This window comes from Hyla sarda, chromosome 3 (assembly GCF_029499605.1).
Source record: "Hyla sarda isolate aHylSar1 chromosome 3, aHylSar1.hap1, whole genome shotgun sequence".
NCBI lineage: Eukaryota > Metazoa > Chordata > Amphibia > Anura > Hylidae > Hyla > Hyla sarda.
In genome coordinates, this window is record NC_079191.1 from 213,760,654 (window position 1) to 213,774,008 (window position 13,355).

At 42.4% G+C, this 13,355-nt stretch overlaps 1 protein-coding gene across 4 annotated transcripts in view; it reads right to left on the reverse strand.

The window, feature by feature from the left end:
• Positions 1–13,355, reverse strand: part of SNX14 (sorting nexin 14) — an 87,204-nt gene that overhangs the window by 68,490 nt on the left and 5,359 nt on the right. The gene's annotated exons all lie outside the window — the stretch shown is intronic.

A 13,355-nucleotide genomic window follows, 5' to 3' on the forward strand; every position in this document is an offset into this window, starting at 1 on the left:
ATTCATTTCTATGGGAGTGCCCATGAAGTCCGAGAGCTGTCCTTGGGGTTTTTTGGTTCAGTCCCAGTGATTGCGGGGGGGGGGGGGGCTGACCGCTGGGGCCCACCGCGATCAACAGATCAGCTACTTATCCCCTATCCTGTGACTAGGGGATAAATACATTTTTGCCAGAGAACTCCTTTAACTGAAAAAAATGATATTGGATAATTTATTTCTGCCGCTCAGTGCACAGCACGGAGGATTCACTCATTCAGCAGAATTCGGACAGAAAAGGCAATTAGTCAATGAGATTTTGAACTGCAGCAGTTAACTTGGTTTGCAAATTTCTCACAAAATGAACCCTAATTCTGGACAGCATGGATCAGCTGACGAAATGCAGGGAGGATATTCCCCGCTGAGGTTCCTTAGTGTGCATGGGCAGTACATGGCAGTATTTTGCATCAGTATTTGTAAGATAAAACAAGAAGTGAATCTAAATCTCATAAGAGGTGCAAATCCTTCCAGTATAGTTTTTCTGTTTCACTCCCGGATTTGGCTTTCAAAAACTGATGCAAAATACTGACCGAAATACTGCTGTGTGAAAGGTGCCATAAGCTCTCTTCTAAAGCGGTCGAAGATAAAAGACGTGCTTTAAAGTGGCAAACTGCTTACTTAAAGGGGTATTCCGGGCAAAAACATTTTATCCTCTATCCAAAAGGATAGGGGATAAGATGTCTGATCGCAGGGGCCCGCTGCTGAGACCCCCCGCGATCTCCCTGCAGCACCCGTATTCTAATCGGGTGCTAAATCTCCAGTTTCGGAAACCTCCGGGTCTCCGGGACTGGGGACATGATGTCACGCCACGCCCCCTCCATTCATGTCTATGTGAGGGGGCGTGAAGGCCGTCACGCCCCCTCCCATAGACATGAATGGAGGGGGCGTGAAGTCACGTCCCCAGTCCCGGAAACCCGGAGGTTTCCAAAACTGGAGATTTAGCATCCGATTAGAATACGGGTGCTGCAGGGAGATCACAGGGGTCTCAGCAGCGGCCCCCCGCGATCAGACATCTTATCCCCTATCCTTTGGATAGGGGATAAAATGTTTTTGCCTGGAATACCCCTTTAATGGCATTTTCTTTCTGTAGAGGTTATAGCCATCAAACAAACAACTCCTGATAAGACATTGGTGGTTTTTACTAGAATGTGCCATCAATGTCTTAGGCTGTGTTCACATGGGCAATGTCCACACACGGAAATTTCTGTGCGGACGTTGCCCCAACAGTGGAGATCTATCACATTCTATTGCAAAACACAGAATATTTCATTACAATCCTGTTGTGGTAGCCGAACACACACTGAAACCAGGCTGAAGTTTCTTATTCGGCAGCTTCTTATTCACTGAAGTTGGTTTCTTATTCGAGCGTTTTCTTATAGATGACTATGACGAAGAAACCTTTTCTCCTCTTATTTCTCTGCAGTAAACCTGTTTTTTTGATACATAGATGTTGATTATTTGGGAACAATTGATTTCAGAAAAAATTAAAAAAATTAAAAATCGAGATTGTTTGTGTTGAAAAATAAAGAGCAAGGGCCCCTCCATAATACCCAACTATATCCAGCCTGGCCCAAACAGTGGATTGGCAAGAAAACAGATGCCAACCTTGCCAACTATATACACTGCTCAAAAAAATAAAGTGGACACTTAACCCCTTAACAACCACGGACATAAATGCACGTCCTGGTTTGGCGGGATTTCCCGCACCAGGACGTACATTTACGTCCTGTGTATGACCGCGAGCATCGGAAGGGTGCGGCATCTGCGGCATTGCGGCACTTTGATTGGATGATCGGATCGCCCGCAGTGCTGCCGCGGGGATCCGATCATCCAGCATGACAGCCGGAGGTCCCCTCACCTGGCTCTGGCCGTCTCCCGGGGTCTTCTGCTCTGGTCTGAGATCGAGCAGACCAGAGCAGAAGATCACTGACAGGGGTGTGGAAATCTACTTGTCCCACAAGAAAATCCACTTGTCCTGGTAGATAAAATAATTTCAACCAAAATAGTCTGATCCCCCCCCCCCACTAGACCACCAGGGATGGATATAAGATTCCTTTAGACACTGCTGACAGCGGTGATCTAATGGTTTAATAGGTGATCGCAGCATGACAGGGTATTAGCAGCCGGAGAGCTGTAGCTCCTCTTACACCCGAGACAAGCCCAGAAAAGTCTAGATGTTACTTGTTACTTTTTGATCACCATAAAAAATTTCTCATATGAAGTGACCAAAAATGAACAATTCTGGACAATTTTTTTACATTTACACCGTTCACCGTACGGTTTAATTAACATTATATTTTAATAGTCTGGACATTTCCACATGTAGCTATACCACTTATGTTTATTTTTGTACATTATTTTTATTTAAAGAAAATTGGAAACTTTTATTAGTAAGGGGCTTATTCACATATATACGCACCTTTTAAAATATTTTAATCACAATTTTTCAGTCTCAATAGGGACTTATGTTACTGGGGGGGGGGGGGGGTTCTGCTTCTCCAGTTGATGTGCTGCATTTTGTGTCAGAAAATGCTGGAAGTTGCATTTAGTTACTAGATAACTACAACTCCCAGCATGCCCTGATACAGCCTATGGTTGTGTGGGTGTTGCAGCATGTTGCACTGTATAGTAGTACAGTTAAGGTTATTGTGTAACATGCTGGGAGTTGTAGTTTTGGTTTGTGTCAGCTGCAGAGCCATAGTCTATGTCAAGGAATACTGGGAATTACAGTTAGTAACTACAACACCCAGCATGCCCTGATGCAGCCTATGGCTCTGCAGCTGACCCGAACCAAAACTACAACTCCCAGCATGTTGCACTTTATAGTTCTACAGTTTAGGTTATGGTCCAACATGCTGGGAGTTGTAGTTTTGGTTCGGGCGTGTTTCCGTGCATCCGTGGGGCTCTTGGTCGTCGGGAGAGTATGAAGGGGGGTGGGATTCTGGGGGTGCAATTTAGTGCGGGTGGCCAGAAACCACTAAAAATAAATAAAATTAGATGGTACAACTGCCCTAATACCCGACGTGACAGTCCGCTCCTATACAAAACATTCATGCATACACATCATACATGCACCAGCCACTGCCCCCATATCATACATACACACACACACCCGCTACTGCCCCCCCCCCACATCATACATTACATACACACATCACACATACATCATACACACATACACTCACACCATACATATACACACATCATACATACACCCACCGCTACCCCCCCACATCATACATTACATACATACATCACACATAGACATCATACACACATCACAAATAGACAGACATCATACACACATTATACATTACATACACATCACACAGACAGACATCATACACACACATTATACATTACATACACATCACACAGACACACATCATACACATATTATACATTACATACACATCACACAGACATCATACACACATCACACATACATCACACATTACATACACATCACACATGGACATCATACACACATCATACATTACATACACATCACACACAGAAAGACATCATACACACATCACACACACACATCACACAGACATCATACACACATCATACATTACATACACACATCACACATAGACATCATACACACATCCACTCACACCCTACATATACAACCACCCTTCCTGCCGCCTGCATTCTCGGCCTCCTCACCTGAGCCGCCATGAGTGGACATCAGAGCTGTAGTCCCGGCCGGTGTGAGGTGAGATTTCCGTCCTCCCCCTCACCCCCCCCTGCTCTGTGTTTTCCCCGTGCAAACAAGCAACCGCCCCGTGGTGGATTAGGTCCTGTGGAGACAGATCAGGGGGAGGGATAGAGCTGTGTGCGGGGGATGGAGCTGTGTACGGAGCTGTCAACATCCTTTCTCTCACCCTGCTGTGTCTTCTGAGCTCCGTCCATCCTCCGGGAGGGGAGATAAGGGGGCTCTGCAGTCAGCTGGAGGCCGTCACCCCCTCCATACACTCTGAGCGCTGGTGTGAGGTGTAGACTTGCATCCGCTCCTGCGCCTCACACCGACATTAAAGAAAAATAAGGGGGAAGTCTGTCTGTCCCTGCTAGCCCGATACAGGGCTAAATCTATAAACAATTCACCTGCCCGGCGCCCAAAACTACTTGTCCCGGGCGTCTGGCTATAGGATTTCCACATCCCTGACTGATAATACTGAGCAATGCTGTGTCCTATATATATAGCACTGCACAGTATTAGCAATCAAAGGTTTGCTATAGATAGTCCCCTATGGGGACATAAAAAGTCTAAAAAATAAAAAAAAAGTTGAAAAATGTAAGAATAAAAAAGTTTTTTTTGAAAAAGTGAAAAATCCCCTCCCCCAATAAAAATGAAAATTGTCCTTTTTACCCCCAAAAAGCGTAAAATATTTTTTTTTGTAAACATATTTGGTATCGCTGTGTGCGTAAATGTCCGAACTATCAAAATATAATGTTAATGATCCCGTACGATGAATGGCGTAAACGTAAAAAAATTCACAAATGCTTTTTTGTCACATTTTATTTAAAAAAAAATAATTTCAGAAAAAATGATCTAAAAGTTTTATATATGCAAATGTGGTATTTAAAAAAAAAAAAAAAAAGTACAGATGACGGCGCAAAAAATGAGCCCTCATACTGCCCTATATACGGAAAAATGAAAAAGTTATAGGTGGTCAAAATAGGGCGATTTTAGATTACTGATTTTGTACAAAAAGTTTTAGATTTTATTTAAGCGGTACAAAAATATAAAAATATCTAGCCATGGGTATCATTTTAATCGTATTGACCCACAGAATAAAGAACACATGTCATTTTTACCGTAAAGTGTACAGTGTGAAAACTAAACCCTCCAAAATGTGCAAAATTTGGGTTTTCATTTAAATTTCCTCTATAAAAAAAAAAAAATTTTGGGGGGTTCGCCGTACATTTTATGGTAAAATGAGAGGTTTCATTACAAAGTACAATTGGTCACACAAAAAACAAGCCCTTATATGGGTCTGTACATGGAAATATAAAGGAGTTATGGATTTTAGAAGGCGAGGAGGAAAAAACTAAAATGCAAAAATAAAATTGGCCTGGTCCTTGAGGTGAAAATGGCCTTGGCCATTCTCCTAATTGACTGGGAGTTACATTGTATTGTTTAACCCCTTGTTAAACAATACAATGTAACTCCCAGTCAATCACACTTCTGTGAAATCGCACTGTCCACTCAGGAAGCAACACTGATTGACAATCAATTTCATATGCTGTTGTGCAAATGGAACAGATAACAGGTGGAAATTATAGGCAATAAGCAAGACACCCCCAATAAAGGAGTAGTTCTGCAGGTGGTGACCACAGGCCACTTCTCAGTTCCTATGCTTCCTGGCTGATGTTTTGGTCACTTTTGAATGCTGGCGGTGCTTTCACTCTAGTGGTAGCATGAGATGGAGTCTACAACCCACATAAGTGCCTCAGGTAATGCAGCTCATCCAGGATGGCACATCAATGCGAGCTGTGGTAGGAAGGTTTGCTGTGTCTGTCTAGTATCCAGAGCATGGAGGCACTACCAGGAGACTGGCCATTACATCAGGAGACGTGGAGGAGGCTGTATGGGGCAACAACCCAGCAGCAGGACAGCTACGTTCGCCTTTGTGCAAGGAGGAGCAGGAGGAGCACTGCCAGAGTCCTGCAAAATGACCTCCAGCAGGCCACAAATGTGCATGTGTCCACTCAAACAGTCAGAAACAGATTACATGAGGGTGGTATGAGGACCCGATGTCCACAGGTGGGGGATGTGCTTACAGCCAACGTGCAGGACGTTTGGCATTTGCCAGAGAAGACCAAGCTTGGCAAATTCACCACTGGCACCCTGTGCTCTTCACAGATGAAAGCAGGTTCACACTAAGCACATGTGACAGAGTCTGGAGAAGCCATGGAGAATGTTCTGTTGCCTGCAACATCCTCCAGTATGACCGGTTTGGCGGTGGGTTAGTAATGGTGTGGGGTGGCATTCTTCTGGGGGGGCCGCACAGCCCTCCATGTGCTTGCCAGAGGTAGCCTGACTGCCATTAGGTACCGAGATGAGATCCTCAGACCCCTTGTGAGACCATATGCTGGTGCGGTTGGCCCCGAGTTCCTCCTAATGCAAGACAATGCTAGACCTCATGTGGCTGGAGTGTGTCAAGAGTTCCTGCAAGAGGAAGGCATTGATGCTATGGACTGGCCGCCCGTTCCCCGGACCTGAATCCGAATGAGCACATCTGGGACATCATGTCTCGCTGCATCCACCAATAGACTGTCCAGGAGTTGGCGGATACTTTAGTCCAGGTCTGGGAGGACATCCCTCAGGAAACCATCTGCCACTTCATCAGGAGCATGCCCAGGTGTTGTAGGGAGGTCATGGGTTGATAAATTAGATTTCCATTGATAATTTTTGTGTGATTTTGTGGTTAGCACATTATACTATGTAAAGACGAAAGTATTTTATATGATTAGTTCATTTATTCAGATCTAGGATGTGTTATTTTAGTGTTCCCTTTATTTTTTTTTTGAACAGTGTACGTTTCCTGCATTTTGAATAAAGTAACTAATGAATTTAAAGGGGTTAAACATGGTTGAGCCACTGACCTAGGGGTGGAAATATAAAGAGTAAGGACCCCTTCATAATACCCAACTGTATCCAGCCTGGCCCAAACAGTGGATTGGCAAGTAAACAGGTGCCAACCTTGCCAACTATATACATTTTCAGTAACTTGTGATATGTAAAAGAATCTGCATGACCCAGTGTGTAACATATAGAAGCATAATCTTTTCTGTGATAGGTCAGGTCAACTTATTATAATGGGACAGAGCCCATTATGATCCTAAGGATGGGAGCATTTTTTTTTCATATCTGACCTCTATCACTTTATGCATTAATAACTCTGGGATGCTTTTAGTTAGAAATTTGATTCAGAGATAGTTTTTTGATTCAGAGATGGTTTATGTTAGTGGTAAATTTTCGTCGATAATTGCATCATTTCTTGGTGAAAAATTCAAACATTTCAGGAAAAATTTGAAAATGTTGCATTTTTCTAACTTTGAAGCTCTCTGCTTGTAAGGAAAAGGGACATGTCAAATAAATGATATATTGATTTACATATACAATATGTCTACTATATGTTGGCATCATAAAGTTGACATGTTTTTACTTTTTGAAGACATCAGAGGGCTTTAAAGTATGACAGCAATTTTCCAATTTTTCACGAAAATGTCAAAATCTAAATATTTCAGGGACCAGTTCAATTTTGAAGTGAATATGAGGGTCTTTATGTTGGAAAACCCCATAAATGACCCCATTATGAAAACTGCACCCCTCAAAGTATTCAAAACGACATTCAAAAAGTTTGTTTTAGGTGTTTCACAGGAATAGCAGCAATATGGAGGAGAAAAATCAAAATCAAAATTTTTCACACTAACATGTTATTGTAGCCCCATTTTTTTTCGTTTTTGCAAGGGGTGAAAGGTAAAAACAAAACGCATTAGTGTAGTGTAGTGTTTTTATGGTACATTCACACAGGCGGGGGTTCTCAGTGAGTTTTCCGCTGGGAGTTTGAACTGCTGAAAATTGAAAATTTGCCGCAGCTCAGACTTGTAGAAAGAAACCCACTGTAAACCCACCGTGTGAATTTACCTAGTACATTCAACATGGGGGGGCATCCCAGACCTTCAGTTGTTGCAAAATTACAACTCTCAGAATGCAGACCGTACATGCTGGGAGTTGTGGTTTTGCAACAGCTGGAGGTACAGGGGTTGGAATTACTGAGTTAGGTTTGAGTTTCCCAACCAGTGTGCCTACAGCTGTTGCAAAACTACAACTCCCAGCATGCACTGACAGCCGAAAGGCATGCTAGGAGTTGTAGTTATGCAACAACTGGGGAAGAACAGTTTGGAGAACGCCAAGTAGTGGTCTCCAAACTGTAGCCCTCCAGATGTTACAAAACTACAACTTCAAGCATGCCCAGACATGCTGGGAGTTGTAGTTCTGCAACATATGAAGGGCCAGATATTGCAGAACTACACCAGACAGCATCCCTGACTGTCTGGGCATGCTGGGAATTGTAGTTTTGAAACATCTGGAGGGTAACAGTTTGGAGACCACCATATAGTGGTCTCCAAACTGTGCCACTTCAGATGTTGCAAAACTACAACTTCCAGCATGCCCAGACAGCCAAAGGCCTTTTGCTCTCTGGGCATGCTGGGAGTTGTAGTTTAGCAACTTTTGGAAGGCCACAGTTAAGATCACTTACCAGCGATCTTCACTGCAGCCTCCTGCCGCCGCCCGATGACCCTGCCGCCGCCACTCTGATGCCACCCGATCCCCGCAAGCATTGAAAGCCAGTGGGCTGCGGGCGCTGCAGAACTTCTGATCAGAAGTTCTGCAGCGTCCGCAGCCCACTGGCTTCCAGCGCTTGCAGGGGGAGGCGACAGCTTCCGTTCTCCATCCTGCGCCCGTGGCTCACAACCCATTCATTTCCAGGGTTATATATGATTGGTTCCCAAGCGCACTGCGGCTGATAATTCATTCATTCGAGGGGCCCGACCAGTATTGCGGAATAGGGAAAAAAATCATACCATACAAAACATAAATAAATACAAAAACACACACACACACACCGGTATTCAGTATGAACCGGTATATCGCTCAGCACTAATGAGAAATGTAGCCCTATGTGCTGTATACAGCCTTGCATTGCACACGACGTTGTATATGTTGTATACCTTGTACCCAGCCAGAAAAGAGTTTAAGTTGACCTATCACAGAAAAGATTATGCTTCTATATGTTACACACTGGGTCATGCAGATTCTTTACATATCACCAGTTACTTAAAAACACTGAAAAATATACTGAAAATGTATATAGTTGGCAAGGTTGGCACCTGTTTTAATGCCAATCCACTGTTTGGGCCAGGCTGGATACAGTTGGGTATTATGGAGGGGCCCTCACTCTTTATTTGTCAACACTTAGTTCAGTGGCCCAACCACATTTAACCCCTTAAATTCATCAGTTACTTATTCAAAACGCATATTTTTTCATCCATTTTTCACTATCGGTTTTTGTTCAGCAAAAACACAAACAAACAATCTAGATTTATTTTTCTGAATTCGATTGTTCCCAAATAATATTCAACATTTATGTATAAAACACAGGTTTACTGCAGAGGAATAAGAGGAGAAAAGGTTTATTAGTCATAGTCATCTATAAGAAACCAACTTCAGCCTCGTCACACTGAAGAGAACAATAATGGACACACAATATAGATGGTCACGTGACATGTGCACCCCCCCCCCCCCCAACCCCCCAAGAACCAATGGTAGGTGCGAGTGTGCGCATGTCAGCCAATAAAGAATCCTTAGTGCTGAGTCATCTAACACATTCTATCGCAAAACGCACAATTTTCCATTACATCGGCAGAACATGCTGGCGCTAGGACTGCTTGGAAATGCACCATCTCATAGACGGCAATGCATTTTTGTGCAGACTCTGCATAAAGAATAGACATGTTTGGTGGTCTCTCTCTCTATTATATATCAGATCTCCCTGCATTACACACCTCTATAATGTATCACACACCTATGAATGCACATTACTGGGCTCTGTATATATCAGATCTCCCTGCATTACACACCTCTATAATGTATCACACACCTATGAATGCACATTACTGGGCTCTGTATATATCAGATCTCCCTGCATTACACACCTCTATAATGTATCACACACCTATGAATGCACATTACTGGGCTCTGTATATATCAGATCTCCCTGCATTACACACCTCTATAATGTATCACACACCTATGAATGCACATTACTGGGCTCTGTATATATCAGATCTCCCTGCATTACACACTTCTATAATGTATCACACACCTATGAATGCACATTACTGGGCTCTGTATATATCAGATCTCCCTGCATTACACACTTCTATAATGTATCACACACCTATGAATGCACATTACTGGGCTCTGTATATATCAGATCTCCCTGCATTACACACCTCTATAATGTATCACACACCTATGAATGCATATTACCTGGCTCTGTATATATCAGATCTCCCTGCATTACACACTTCTATAATGTATCACACACCTATGAATGCACATTACCTGGCTCTGTATATATCAGATCTCCCTGCATTACACACCTCTATAATGTATCACACACCTATGAATGCACATTACTGGGCTCTGTATATATCAGATCTCCCTGCATTACACACCTCTATAATGTATCACACACCTATGAATGCACATTACTGGGCTCTGTATATATCAGATCTCCCTGCATTACACACCTCTATAATGTATCACACACCTATGAATGCACATTACTGGGCTCTGTATATATCAGATCTCCCTGCATTACACACCTCTATAATGTATCACACACCTATGAATGCACATTACTGGGCTCTGTATATATCAGATCTCCCTGCATTACACACTTCTATAATGTATCACACACCTATGAATGCACATTACTGGGCTCTGTATATATCAGATCTCCCTGCATTACACACCTCTATAATGTATCACACACCTATGAATGCATATTACCTGGCTCTGTATATATCAGATCTCCCTGCATTACACACTTCTATAATGTATCACACACCTATGAATGCACATTACCTGGCTCTGTATATATCAGATCTCCCTGCATTACACACCTCTATAATGTATCACACACCTATGAATGCACATTACCTGGCTCTGTATATATCAGATCTCCCTGCATTACACACTTCTATAATGTATCACACACCTATGAATGCACATTACTGGGCTCTGTATATATCAGATCTCCCTGCATTACACACCTCTATAATGTATCACACACCTATGAATGCACATTACCTGGCTCTGTATATATCAGATCTCCCTGCATTACACACCTCTATAATGTATCACACACCTATGAATGCACATTACCTGGCTCTGTATATGTGATCTTTCTAGTCTCCCTGCATACACCTCTGATGTATCTACCTTATGGACGCAAATTACTGGGCTCTATACATGTTATCTCTCCGGTCTCCCAGCATCACACATCACTATAATGCATCACACACACATCACTATAATGCATCAAACACAACACTATAATGCATCAAACACAACACTATAATGCATCACACACAACACTATAATGCATCACACACACACACACACACAACACTATAATGCATCACACACACACACACACAACACTATAATGCATCACACACACAACACTATAATGCATCTCACACACACAACACTATAATGCATCACACACACACACACACACAACACTATAATGCATCACACACAACACTATAATGCATCACACACACACACACACACAACACTATAATGCATCACACACACACACACACACAACACTATAATGCATCACACACACACACACAACACTATAATGCATCACACACACACACACACACCACTATAATGCATCACACACACACACCACTATAATGCATCACACACACACACACAACACTATAATGCATCACACACACAACACTATAATGCATCACACACACACACAACACTATAATGCATCACACACATCACTATAATGCATCACACACATCACTATAATGCATCACACATACATCACTATAATGCATCACACACATCACTATAATGCATCACACACACAACACAACACTATAATGCATCACACACACACAACACTATAATGCATCACACACACACACAACACTATAATGCATCACACACACCACACTATAATGCATCACACACACACCACACTATAATGCATCACACACACACACCACACTATAATGCATCACACACACACCACACTATAATGCATCACACACACACACCACTATAATGCATCACACACACACACACACACACACACACCACTATAATGTATCACACACACACACACACACACACACCACTATAATGTATCACACACACACACACACACACACACATCACTATAAGGCATCACACACACACATCACTATAAGGCATCACACACACACATCACTATAAGGCATCACACACACACATCACTATAAGGCATCACACACACACACATCACTATAAGGCATCACACACACACACATCACTATAAGGCATCACACACACATCACTATAAGGCATCACACACACACACATCACTATAAGGCATCACACACACACACACATCACTATAAGGCATCACACACACACAACACTATAATGCATCGCACACACACACACAACACTATAATGCATCACACACACACACAACACTATAATGCATCACACACACACACACAAAACACTATAATGTATCACACACATCACTATAATGTATCACACACACACACCACTATAATGCATCACACACACACACACACCACTATAATGCATCACACACACACACACACACACACATCACTATAATGCATCACACACACACATCACTATAATGCATCACACACATCACTATAATGCATCACACACACACACACACATCACTATAATGCATCACACACACACATCACTATAATGTATCTCACACACACATCACTATAATGTATCTCACACACACACACACCTCACTATAATGTATCTCACACACACACACACACATCACTATAATGTATCTCACACACACACACATCACACACATCACTATAATGTATCTCACACACACACACACACACCACTATAATGTATCTCACACACACACATCACTATAATGTATCTCACACACACACACACACACATCACTATAATGTATCTCACACACACACACACACATCACTATAATGTATCTCTCACACACACACACACACACACACACACACACATCACTATAATGTATCTCTCACACACACACACCACTATAATGTATCTCACACACACCACTATAATGTATCTCACACACACACACACACAACACTATAATGCATCACACACACACCACTATAATGCATCACACACAACACTATAATGCATCACACACACAACACTATAATGCATCACACACACAACACTATAATGCATCTCACACACACACACAACACTATAATGCATCACACACACACACACACAACACTATAAGGCATCACACACACAACACTATAATGCATCACACACACAACACTATAATGCATCACACACACACACAAAACTATAATGCATCACACACACACACACACACATCACTATAATGTATCTCTCACACACACACACACCACTATAATGTATCTCACACACACCACTATAATGTATCTCACACACACACACACAC